The sequence below is a fragment of the Globicephala melas genome, chromosome X (assembly GCF_963455315.2).
Source record: "Globicephala melas chromosome X, mGloMel1.2, whole genome shotgun sequence".
NCBI lineage: Eukaryota > Metazoa > Chordata > Mammalia > Artiodactyla > Delphinidae > Globicephala > Globicephala melas.
In genome coordinates, this window is record NC_083335.1 from 13007803 (window position 1) to 13021285 (window position 13483).

The following is a 13483-nucleotide window of genomic DNA, read 5'->3' on the forward strand; positions in this document are numbered from 1 at the left end:
GCTGCTTCCCACTAGCTATCAACCTTATGTTTGGTAGTGCATATATGTCCATGCCTCTCTCTCGCTTTGTCACAGCTCACCCTTCCCCCTCCCCATATCCTCAAGTCCGTTCTCCAGTAGGTCTGTGTCTTTATTCCTGTCTTATCCCTAGGTTCTTCATGACATTTTTTTCTTAAATTCCATATATATGTGTTAGCATACGGTATTTGTCTTTCTCTTTCTGACTTACTTCACTCTGTATGACAGACTCTAGGTCTATCCACCTCATTACAAATAGCTCAATTTCATTTCTTTTTATGGCTGAGTAATATTCCATTGTGTATATGTGCCACATCTTCTTTATCCATTCATCTGATGATGGGCACTTAGGTTGTTTCCATCTCCGGGCTATTGTAATAGAGCTGCAATGAACATTTTGGTACATGACCCTTTTTTTTTTTTTTTTTTGCGGTACGCGGGCCTCTCACTGTTGTGGCCTCCCCCATTGCAGAGCACAGGCTCCGGACGCGCAGGCTCAGCGGCCATGGCTCACGAGCCCAGCCGCTCCGCGGCATGTGGGATCTTCCCGGAACGGGGCACGAACCCGTGTCCCCTGCATCGGCAGGCGGACTCTCAACCACTGCGCCACCAGGGAAGCCCACACGACCCTTTTTGAATTATGGTTTTCTCAGGGTATATGCCCAGTAGTGGGATTGCTGGGTCATATGGTACTTCTATTTGTAGCTTTTTAAGGAACCTCCATACTGTTCTCCATAGTGGCTGAACCAATTCACATTCCCACCAGCAGTGCAAGAGTGTTCCCTTTTCTCCACACCTTCTCCAGCATTTATTGTTTCTAGATTTTTTGATGATGGCCATTATGACCAGTGTGAGATGATATCTCATTGTAGTCTTGATTTGCATTTCTCTAATGATTAATGATGTTGAGCATTCTTTCATGTGTTTGTTGGCAGTCTATATATCTTCTTTGGAGAAATGTTTATTTAGGTCTTCTGCCCATTTTTGGATTGTGTTGTTTGGTTTTTTGTTATTGAGCTGCATGAGCTGCTTGTAAAGTTTGGAGATTAATCCTTTGTCAGTTGCTTCATTTGCAAATATTTTCTCCCATTCTGAGGGTTGTCTTCGTCTTGTTTATGGTTTCCTTTGCTGTGCAAAAGCTTTTAAGTTTCATTAGGTCTCATTTGTTTATTTTTGTTTTTATTTCCATTTCTCTTGGAGGTGGGTCAAAAAGGATCTTGCTGTGATTTATGTCATAGAGTGTTCTGCCTATGTTTTCCTCTCAGAGTTTGATAGTGTCTGGCCTTACATTTAGGTTTTTATTCCATTTTGAGCTTTTTTGTGTGTATGCTGTTAGGGAGTGATCTAATCTCATACTTTTACATGTAGCTGTCCAGTTTTCCCAGCACCACTTATTGAAGAGTCTTCTTATTCATGGGGCATGTATGTCAATTTGTTCAGGTCTACTTTTATGTCCTCTTCTACAATGTTGTATTTAATATAAATTTTCAAACATACACAAAACCAAAGAGTTTAGTACAATAAACTCCCATACATTCATAAACGAGATCAAAAACTGTTATGAGATGAACTGTGTTCCTCCCAAATTCATATATTGAAGCCCTAACCCTCAGTACCTCAGAATGTGACTGTATTTGGAGATAGGGCCTTTAAAGAAATAAGTAAGTTCAAATGAGACCTTTAGGATGGGCCCTAATCCAATCTGACTGGTGTTCTTATAAGAAAAGAAAATTTTTATACACGAGAGAGATCAGGGATGCACACAAACAGAGGAAAGTTCATGAGAGGGCACAGTGAGAGGGCAGCCATCTGCAAGCCTAGGAGAGAGGCCTCAGAAGAAACCAAACCTGCCAACACCTCGATCCTGGATTTCTAGCCTCCAGAATGGTGAGAAATAAATTATGTTGTTTATGCCATTTAGTCTGTGGTATTTTTTTATTAATTTATTAATTTATTTATTTTTGGCTGCATTGGGTCTTCGTTGCTGCATGCGGGCTTTCTCTAGCTGCGGTGAGCAGGGGCTACTCTTCGTTGTGGTGCGTGGGCTTCTCATTATGGTGGCTTCTTTTGTTGCAGAGCATGGGCTCTAGGCGTGTAGGTTTCAGTAGTTGTGGCATGCGGGCTCAGTAGTTGTGGCTCGCAGGCTCTAGAGCGCAGGCTCAGTAGTTGTGGCGCATGGGCTTAGTTGTTCTGCGGCATGCGGGATCTTCCCGGACCAGGGTGCAAACCCGTGTCCCCTGCATTGGCAGGTGGATTCTTAACGACTACACCACCAGGGAAGTCCCATACTATTTTTAAACTTTCTTTCTTCACTGATCTGTACAACATGGACATTTTTCCAGATTAGTACATTAGATCTATCTAGTATTTTATGCACTATTATATATTTTCTCAGTTCCTTTATTAATAGACATTTGGGTTGTTTTCCCTTATGAACAATACTGCAATAAACATCCTTGTACATAAATCTTTGCACATTTGTGGTGACGTCTCTCTAGGATAAATTTCTAGCACTTGAAATGGTGGATCACTGGGTCTGAAAATTTATCTTTTAATAGATACTATCAAGTTGCCCTTTGAAAATGTTATACCAATTTTCACTTTCAGCAAGAGTGTGCTAGCTAATACATCCAATGAAACATTAAATAATAGTGCCAATAGTGAGCATCATTTCCTTTCTCCTGACATTAGCAGGAATGCTTCCAGGGTTTCCCCATTAAGTAAAACTCTGGCTTTTGAAGGACACATTTTCAAAAGTACATTTAAACCTGATTGGGTAAGAATCCCAAAACACCACTCTTGATCTATATTGAACCAACTTATCCTATGTCACTAAATAAATAGGCTGGTAAAATTAGACCAACGAAATGCTGCCATCTGATGTACAAGAGAGCATACCTTTGCTAATATTTTGACAGCTCACAGCACAGTCTCCACAACAACTCCAAGTGGAGAGTCAGCTGCAAGGCTGGTGGAAAAAGCTGTAACTCTGGTGACCAAAGAATCTATTTAAAATCTTACCAGCAATGTGACCTGAGACAGGTCACTTCAGCTCCCTGTGCCTCAGTTTCCTAACTTATAAAGTAAGGTGACAATTCTAATTCATAGAGTTGTTGTGAGAAAGAAAAGATCTAGATATATGAAATCATAAAATTCAGGGCCTGGCACACAGTAGGCACAAAATAAACGTTTGCTGAATGGGTGAGTATCAAGGAAATAAATATAAATAATTCACTGTTTGCTGAAGTTTAAAACAGTAAATGAGTTCTCTCTTTTCCTCTCTCTTTTTCCACCTAGACTTCAGTCCTTCAGTTATTACTGGCAAAATGTTACTAATTGACTGTGATCCAAAACAGGAAACTGTCTTAAAGGAAATTTTCATATTCTACTTTAAAGTAAAAATCCAAAGTTGGGCTCACCCCTGGAAAAATTAGCCTGGCCAGTCTGTCTTCACTTTAGTCCCTCCACACATAAGGAGGTGGAGAGGGAACGCTGAGCAGGAGGCCAGAATAGGAGCAAAAGGAGATTGGGCGATGGATCCCAGGGTTGGTGAGCTAGGATGTAAATGGAAGAGTGTACTAGATAGCTTTTACCCTTACCATTTAAAAATAAACCTAAATCAGAAATAAAAATAAAAAGCACCACATCACTGTTTTTTCCTAAGATCCAAAGGGTGAACTGTGATATGACTTTAAGGGTAAGAGTTAAGAATTCTGACCAAAATTAGGGCCCCAGTTCCTGGCATTTCATCATTAGTATCTTATTTCTTTGGGGTTAAGGACTATTCTTTTTCAAAAGTTCCTTATTTTTTCCAGCTTTATTGAGATATAATTGACATAAAACATTGTGTAAGTTTAACGTGTACATGCGATGATATGATACACTTATACATTGTAAAATGTTTACCTCAGTAGGGTTAGTTATCACCTCCATTACCTCATGTAATTACCATTTCTTTTTTGTGATGAGAACATTTAAGATCTACTCTCTTAGCAGCTTTCAATCATATAGTACAGTATTGTTAACCATAGTCACCATGCTATACTTTAGATCCCCAGGACTTATTCATGTTATAAGTGGAAGTTTGTACACTTTGGCTGACATCTCCCCATTCCCACCCCCGCCCCCAGCCACTTACAACCACCATTCTACTTTGTTTCTGTGAGTTTGGGTTTTATAGATGTTACATATAAATGATATCATACAGTATTTGTCTTTCTCTGTCTGACTTATTTCACTTAACTTAATGCCCTCAAGGTCCATCCATATTGTTACAAATGGCAGGATTTCCTTCTTTCTCATGGCTCAATAATATTCCCTTGTGTATATATGCCTCATTTTCTATATCCATTTATCTGTAGACTGACACTAAGGTGGTTTCTATATCTTGGTTATTGTGAATAACATGGCAACGAACATGGGAGTGCAATATCTCTTTGAAGACTTGATTTCATTTCTTTTGGATATGTACCCAGAAGTGAGATTACTGGATCATATGGTAGTTCTATTTTTAATTGTTTGAGGAAACTTCACACTGTTCTCCATAGTGGCTGCACCAGTTTACATATCCACCAATAGTACACCAGGGTTCCCCTTTCTCCACATCCTTGCCAAAATTTATCTTTTTTATAATAGCCATTCTAACAGGTGTGAGGTAACATCTCATTGTGGCTTTGATTTGCATTTCCCTGATGACTAATGATATTGAACATCTTTTCACGTACCTGTTGGCCACTTGTGTATCTTCTTTGGAAATGTGTCTACTCAGTTCCTCTGCTCATTTTTTTTTTAAGAAGATGTTGGGGGTAGGAGTTTATTAATTAATTTATTTATTTTTGCTGTGTTGGGTCTTCGTTTCTGTGTGAGGGCTTTCTCTAGTTGTAGCAAGCGGGGGCCACTCTTCATCACGGTGTGCGGGCCTCTCACTATCGCGGCCTCTCTTGTTGCAAAGCACAGGCTCCAGACGCGCAGGCTCAGTAGTTGTGGCTCACGGGCCTAGTTGCTCTGTGGCATGTGGGATCTTCCCAGACCAGGGCTCAAACCCGTGTCCCCTGCATTAGCAGGCAGATTCTCAACCACTGCACCACCAGGGAAGCCCTCCCTCTGCTCATTTTTTAATCATATTTTTTGTGTGTTTGTTTTTGAGTTTTATGAGTTCCTTCTATGTTTTGGATATTAACTCCTTATCAGATATATGATTTGCAAATATTTTCTTACATTCCATAGGCTTCCTTTTCATTTTTTTAATTATTTCTTTTGCTGTGCAGAAGATTTTTGGTTTGATTTAGTCCCACTTGTTTACTTTGGTTTTTGTTGCTTGTGCTTTCAGTGTCATAGCCCCCAAAATCATTGCCAAGACCACTGTCAAGGGACTTTTCCTCTATGTTTTCTTCTAGAAGTATTATAGCTTTAGATCTTATGTTTAATTCTTTAAATCCATTTCAAGTTAATGTTTTGTGAGTGATGTGAGATAGGGTTCATTTCATTCTTCTGCATGTGATTATCCAGTTTTCCCTATACCAATTATTGAAGAGATTATCTTTTCGCCATTGAGTATCATTGACTCCCTTGTCAGTATTAGTTGGCTATATAAGCAAGGGGTTATTTCTGGGTTCTTGATTCTGTTCCATTGGTCTTTTGTCTATTTTTATGTCAGTACCACACTGTTTTGATTACTATACGTTTGTAATAACATAGTTTGAAATCAAGAAGCGTGATGCCTCTCACTTTGTTCTTTTCAGGATTACTTTGGTTCTTCAGGGTCTTTTGTAGTTCCATAAAAATTTTAGTATTTTTTCTCTATTTCAGTGGAAAATGCCATTGGAATTTTGATAGGAATTGCATTGAATCTATAGATGGCTTTCAGTAGTATGGACATTTTAACAATATTAATTCTTCTAATACATGAACATTAGATATATTTCCTTTTATTTGTGTCTTCTTCAATTTCTTCAAATTGAACAATCTCATGCAAAATTATTCAATATTTTTGCAGATTATATTATATTATAAATTGTTACAAGGTAATAGCTAAAAATTCCCTGTGTTCTAAAATGTATCCTTGCTGCTTATCTATTTTATTCATAGTAGTTTGTATCTGTTAATCCCTTACCCCTAGTTTGTTCCTCTCCCTTTTGGTAACCACTAGTTTGTTCTCTATATCTGTGACTCTATGTTTTGCATATACATTATTTTTCAGGTTCCACATATAAGTGTTATTATACAGTATTTATTTGACTTATTTCACTAAGCATGATATTCTCTAGGTTTATCTGCATTGCTGCAAATGGCAGAATTTCATTCTTTTTTATGGCTGAGTAATATTCCATTGTATATATATATATATATATATATATATATATATATATTGCATCTTCTTTATATATTCATCTGTTGATGGGCACATAGTAATCTCTAATGGTTTTTCTAATTTCTGTGGTATCAGTTGTAATATTTCCTTTTCATTTCTGATTTTATTTGTTTGAGTCTTCTCTTTAAATTTAGTCAGTTTTTGTTGTCTTAAAATTAAAAAATAGCTCTTAGTTTCATTGATCTTTTCTATTTTTTTTTTTGGTCTCTATTTCATTATTTCTGCTCTGATCTTTATTTCTTTTCTTCTACTAAATTTGGGCTTAGTTAATTCTTCTTTTTCTAGTTCTTTGAGGTGTAAAGTTAGGTTATTTATTTGAGATCTTTCTTTTTTCTTAATGTAAGTACCTATTGCTAAAGCTTCCCTCTTATAAGTGCTTTTGCAGCATCCTATAAGTTTTGGTATGTAATGTTTCAATTTTTGTTTGTTTTCAAGATATTTTTAAATGTTCCTTTTGATTTCCTCCTTGACCCATTGGTTGTTCAGGAGTGTGTTATTTAATTTCCACATGTTTGTGTGAATTTTCCAGTTTTCCTTCTGTTATTGATTCCTAGTTTCATACCTTTGTGGTCAGAAAAGTTACTTGGTATGACTTCAGTCTTCTTAAATTGGCTAAGAATTGTTTTGTGATGTGATCTTTCCTGGAGAATATTCCATGTGGAACTTGAGAGGAATATATATTCTGCTGCTGTTGAATGGAATGTTCTATATACGTCTGTTAGGCCCATTTGCTCTAAAGTATAATTCAAGTCCAGCATTTCCTTCTTTTATGTCTGGGTGATCTATCTATTATTGAAAGTGGGGTTATTGAAGTCCCCTACTATTATTGTACTGTTGTCTATTTCTCCATTCAGATCAGTTAGTGTTTGCTTAATATATTAGATTAGCCAAAAATTTCGTTTGGGTTTTTCCATAAGATGTTACAGAAAAAGCTCATCCCAGACTGCCCTCAGCCCACACGCCAGCCAGCTCCATTATGGTGACCCACAGCTCCAGCATCGTGGACTGAATGGCTGGCTTGAGATGTGATGAAGGAGATGGGAGGCCATCACATCACGGGCCTCTGTGTGCTCAAGTGGGGCTATAAATTCTTTGCTGACCTGCTGGATTACATCAAAGCACTGAACAGAAATAGTGATAGATCTATTCCCATGACTGTAGATTTTATCAGACTGAAAATCTACTGTAATAAGCAGTCAACAGGTGACATAAAAGTAATTGTTGGAGATAGTCTCTCAACTTTAACTGGAAAGAATTTCTTGATTGTTGAAGATACAATTGACACTGACAAAACAATGCAGACCTTGCTTTCCTTGGTCAAGCAGCATAATCCAAAGATGGTCAAGGTTGCAAGCTTGCTGGTGAAAAGGACCCCTCGAAGCATTGGTTATAGACCAGACTTTGCTGGATTTGAAATTCCAGACAAGTTTGTTATAGGATATGCCTTTGACTATAATGAATACTTCAGGGATTTGAATCATGTTTGTGTCATTAGTAAAACTAGAAAGGCAAAATACAAAGCCTAAGATGAGAGTTCGAGTTTGGAAACATCTGGAGTCCCATTGAAGTCACCAGTAAAATTATCAAATGTTCTAGTTCTGTGGCCAGCTGCTTAGTAGAGCTTATTGCATGTATCTTCGAGGAATTGTATCTGTTTTGCATTTTAGAAAGGTCAGTTGCTGCATTCCTGAACTCTTTATTTGCACTGTGAGTCTATAGACTATCAGTTCCCTTTGGGTGGATTGTTATTTCACTTGTGAATGAAAAATCTCTTAAACCACACCACTATTGAATGAAAATATTGAAATTGTATCTGTAAGAAACATTTAAAGAGATGAATATATTAGTTTTTTTAACTGAGATTTTAATTTTTATATAGTCAAGAAAGAACAGAAGTGATTGAATACTGTTAATTATACCACTGTGTGTTTAGAAAAGAAGCAGTTTCATATCAGTGACAGCATTTAGAGGTCATTATGTCGTATAAACCATATGTCCTGGCATTACTTTAGTAGGCTTCAGTAGTATTAAATTGTATTTTCCCGCTTGTTCAGATTATTTCTGGTGAATCTTTGTTCCTTTTAAATACAGGTCAATAAGTTCCAAAAACCTACCACTTTTTGAATTCTTCAATGTAAAAAACCCTTAAAAATAAAGGCTGTCTCTTTAAAAGAAAAAAAAAGGTTACAGAAAAACCCAAAAGAACTTTTTGGCCAACCCAATATTTAGGTGCTCTGAGGTTGAGTACATATCTATTTATGACTGTTAGGTCCTCTTGATGAATTGACCCCTTTGTAATTATAGAGTGACCTTCTTTGTCTCTTGTTATAGTTTTTTTCTTAAAGTCTATTTTGTCTGATATGAATATAGCCATCCCTGTTCTCCTTTGGTTTCCATTTGCATGGAATATCTTTCTCCAATCCCTTTTCTTTGAGTCTATATGTGTCCTTATAGCTGAAGTGAGTCTTCTATAGGGAGCATATTGTTGGTTCTTGGTTTTTTTTTGGTCCATTCAGCCACTCTACGTCTTTTGAGTGAAGAATTTAGCTCATTTACATTTAGAGTAATTTTTGATAGGTAAGGACTCACTAATGCCATCTTATTAATTGCTTTCTAGTTGTTTTGTATTTTTCTTATTCAGGGGTCCCTTATAAAAGTGCCAATAGTCTTGAAAGGTAATCAACTTTTTACAATGGATTTAATAGAATGTCAGAGCCTAAAGGACCTTTCTTAGGTGTATTGACTTATTCTTTTTCTGTGTCTCCCATGAAAATAGTTTTTTATGATCATATAAAAATAAGTGTTCATTTTTTAAAGTTTAGCAACATAAACACACAAAGAAGGAATTAGAGTCACCTGAATTTATTCAACAAACCTGAGATATTCACCATCAACATCTTGGTAACTATCTTTAAAAATTATAGTAGTAGTCCTGGTACCATAATTTGCCAACTGGGTGATTTTGGTAGGTTGTTATCTAAGCTTGTTTCCTCACCTATAAAATAGGGATAATACCCCCTGGGTAGCAAACCTTGTCAATGTGTCTGTGCTTTGCCCAGATCCCCTCAAATACCTTTTACTATTTTTGTGTGCCCATCTTCCCAGCATCTATGTATTTTGCTTTTAAAGTCCAGCACTTGCGAAAGTTTTTACGAAGACTGTCCTTGGGAGACTGGAGCCACTTTTCCTAAAAGTGCAGACAAATCAGAAAATCCTGTGAAATTTAAATCTCTCCAGGGCAGCAGTTAACCAATGGCTGATGCAGAAGTATAAAAGCTCAGCTCTGATGTATAATTTACATGTTAGAGCCTCCCTGAAGGATAAAACTAAGGTTGGGACTTAGCCCAAAATTGCACCTTTTTTTTGCTTCTTATCCTTCTGTATCCTACTTGCCCCACTCTTTCCAGTTCTTCCAGGAGTAATTACTTAATAAACCATGTGCACATGAAACTATCTCAGTGTCTGCTTGTGGCAAACCAGCTTAAGACACTCAGGTTGCTTACTTCACAAGTTGTTGTCAAGATAACTCAAGAAAGTGAAAGTGACAACTTTTGCTAGGTAAAGGGCCCTCCCATGACGATCTTTCTACTTTCCTTTTCAAGAATGAGCTCTATATAAGACTGACACTCAGGATCCATGCAGAACCACCTCTCTAGAAATGAGTCTTTGCCCCTGTTTAGAGTTGAGGAAACTGCCACTCTTTCTAGTCCAGTATTTCTTTCCAGGTATGTTAATCCCAAGAATACTAATAATTATAATTACTATATGTAGAGCTCTTACCATATTCAAAAAGTTTGAATATGTTATCACATTTTATCCTCAAAACAGCCCCCTGAAGCAGGAATTCTTACTATCATCCCCATATTACAGATGAGGAAATGGAGGTCCATAAAAAATAGGTATCATCAAATGCCAGTGCCGGAATTTTAACTCAGGTCACATATTCATGACTTCGGTGTCCAACTCTTGACCACTACACATATTGCCTCCCACTTTTTGCCTACCTCTCACTCAGGGAACTCAGGAATCCTGGTTTTCCTCCCCATACGAGCATCAGGATTTCACCACTTAAAACATGCCTCCATTATATCTTAACATTCACCCCTGAGCGAGTCTCTGAATTTCTGTAGTATACATCTTTGATCTTCGCTTTGGGAAGATCTATATAAAACAGTTTATCTTGACAGGATTCTTCTGAGACTTCTGGGAAAATGAGCTTTTGTCGAGTGTTCATTATGAGCTAGGCACTTTGTTAATCAATTAGCTAATCAGCTCATTTAATTTCCACATAAACCTATGATGTGGGCACTGTTTTTATCAGAAAAGGAAGGAAGATCATTTTGTAGGCGAAAAAATTGAGGATCAAAGAGGTCTTACCCAAAGATCACCCTAGCAGTAGCTGGCAAACCTGGAACTTGGGGCCTATTGACTCCGAAGTTTGAATTTGTTCTTTTTCCATCAGGCTGCCTGTCAACTTTATTTGTCCAAATCTCAAATTTGCCTTGTTGGCTACAGAGCCAAATGTGTTGTGTCTGTTCTTAGTGATGCACTGTTACTGAAGAGGGTGTTTGGTGAATATTCTGGCTTAACCAGGTGCTCAGTCTGATTTTTGCAAGCTCTGTCACATGCCCAGTTTTGGGGAAGGTGAGAAAGAAATGACGAGGCCAAAGGCACTCCGTCTGGTGGCTTTTTTGCTCTTGGCATAGCCAGTCTCCCATTACACACCTAACTGGTCTAAGAGAATAGCAAGAGGGGTAAGAAGATGGGTGGGTGAGAAGGGAGGACATAAGTCTTCTCCCACGTGTGAGCTCAGCTTCCTGCAGGGCTTTAGTTACGTAAGAGGCACTAAGATTTTCTTGGGTGCCTATTATGTGCCAGGCTTCTTCATATGCTATTCCTCCATCATTCGTTCAAAAATCTCTGTTGAGCCCTGTTAATGTAAGGCATTATTTATTTTAGACATTGGAGATATAGCAGTGAACATAACAGGCAAAATACCTGCTGCTCTAGAGCTTGCATTCAAGTGGAAACCAAAGAGAAACTTGCTTTTCTTCCCCCAGCTCTAGCTGCAGCTCCACCCCGGGCATATTTGCTTTTATTTATTCAATACATCAGGGTTCCAAGTGAGAATTCATTTGAAAAAAAAGGACCCTGCTGCCTAGAAGAAAATGAAGTTTGAGAAGGACCATGCTAAACAAATCAGATAATTAGATCTAAAGTAGATCTGTAATTTAAACACAGTGCTTTGGGTTAAAAAAAAAACTTGTTGGAAACTAAATAGTTGCTTTTATCAGAGAACATCATTCTCAGTATAAATCAGTTCTGAGTAAAGGCCTCTGGCTTAGAGAGCAAGAAAGAGATTTGAACACTTTTGTTGTCAAAACTGCAAGAAAACCCCAAGTAAATTAAAATATTGTATTTTAAAATTATCAGGTGAGGGTTAATGACAGCAACATTGCTCTTTCATTTCATTTTCATTGGAACTGCATAAAGTAGATGCTATGATTACCCCATTTCTCAGATAAAGAGACTAAAACTCAGGGAGATTGAGTTCCTTGCTGCTGTTTCTGTGCTTCATCCACACAATCCGTATGTGGAAGGGCTGGGATTTGAATCTAAGTCTGTTTAACTCCAAAGTCCAGACATTTTTTACTTGAGCAGATACTGTCTTTTAGTGAACATGCTTGTGTTTCTGCTCCCTACACTCATACTAATGAAAGACAGTGTTCAAGAGACTTCACTAATGTTTTTCGGCTAAGAAAGAGGAAGAGCAGTGTGGATCCCACAGCTTGTGTCTCAGCTGAGCTTCCTGGGGGTCACCTGACCCAAGGTCCCCGGGCTTCACCATGCCAGTATGGGCCTGCATTTGAAGGAAGGCAGTCTTGCCTCCTGTCAGATTCCAGGGATTGAATTTCATACAGCTACAAAGGAAGCAGCCATTTATTAGATCCTTTCCACTCCTTGAAAATTTCCTGTGATCCCTGTGAAGACAATCCAGGTTCAAGGAGGTGCAATGAAACTCTTTAAGAGAAGGGCCACTGGGGGCACATTGTGCTGCTGAGAAAAGCCAATCAAGCCGTAGAGAGAGAGCTGACAGTGTGCCAAGATTGCAGCTTAGAAGCATGAAGCGTAGAACATTCTTCCTTATTTGCCCCTCAACTCTGGCTTCCTCAAATACCAGTCTCAGAGCCAGTGTAGCTGGCTGAAACATCCAGCAAGTCATGGATGCCCTCAATTGTCAAAACACAGCCAGGTCTTTGAGAGCAGATACAGTGAAATCCACCAGATGGTGATGTTTCCAAACAAGGTGATGTGGAGCATGACTCGGAGCTGCCTGGGAGGTCTGGAATGTTCGCTGATGCTGGACTAAAAGAAAGCTTCACATGTTGCTCAAAAGTCAAAGGGCATCTCTAAAAGCCATGAAGATGATGGGTCTATGCAGAAAGGAAAAAACAACTTGGGGAAGGCTGCTTGGGACCCGGAATCATTTGTTCTCTAAACAAGGAGCCCTTTAGCCTCCTGGGGACTAAACGTACCCTCCCTGAGGGCCCTGAGTACTTGATGTCTTGGGGAGAGGGATACATGACTAAAAATTAGGGCTGATGTCAGACATTTCAGCAAGAAAGCAAGTTCCAACGTCTGTCCTAAGATCAGCCCAGATGAGGCCCCATGTCCCACATGATCTATATCAGTGGTTGGCAAACTTTCAGAAAGGGCAGGCCACAGCTTTATTTAGCCCCTCTAATTTAAGGTTGTGCATGCCAGGAATACATTTGAGCATTTGAGGTCTCTTGACTCAACTCTTCACATATGTACAGCAAATATGATTTCTTAAGTGTTCAAAGGCCTTCTTTTAAAATTCAGCTGCAAAAGCAATTTGGCCACTTTTGTGTGATTCCTTGCCTTGACTTTTCCTTGCAGAATATCTTCATGGATGCTTTAATCTACCTTGACAAAATGTAGCCTCCAGCAGTCACCTCCCCCCCACACCCCCCCACCCTCCCGCCCCAGGGTTGTGTCCCTCTGCCTTGCAATTTCCCAGGGGATTAGAGGATTTGTTTCCATAGGGCAAGCCACTGGAATTCTCTTTTCCCT

At 38.6% G+C, this 13483-nt stretch overlaps 1 pseudogene; it reads left to right on the forward strand.

Moving 5' to 3' along the window:
- The first annotated feature begins 7396 nt into the window (after window positions 1–7396).
- LOC115847078 (hypoxanthine-guanine phosphoribosyltransferase pseudogene) lies at window positions 7397–7914 on the forward strand (annotated as a pseudogene).
- The last annotated feature ends 5569 nt before the right edge of the window (window positions 7915–13483 follow it).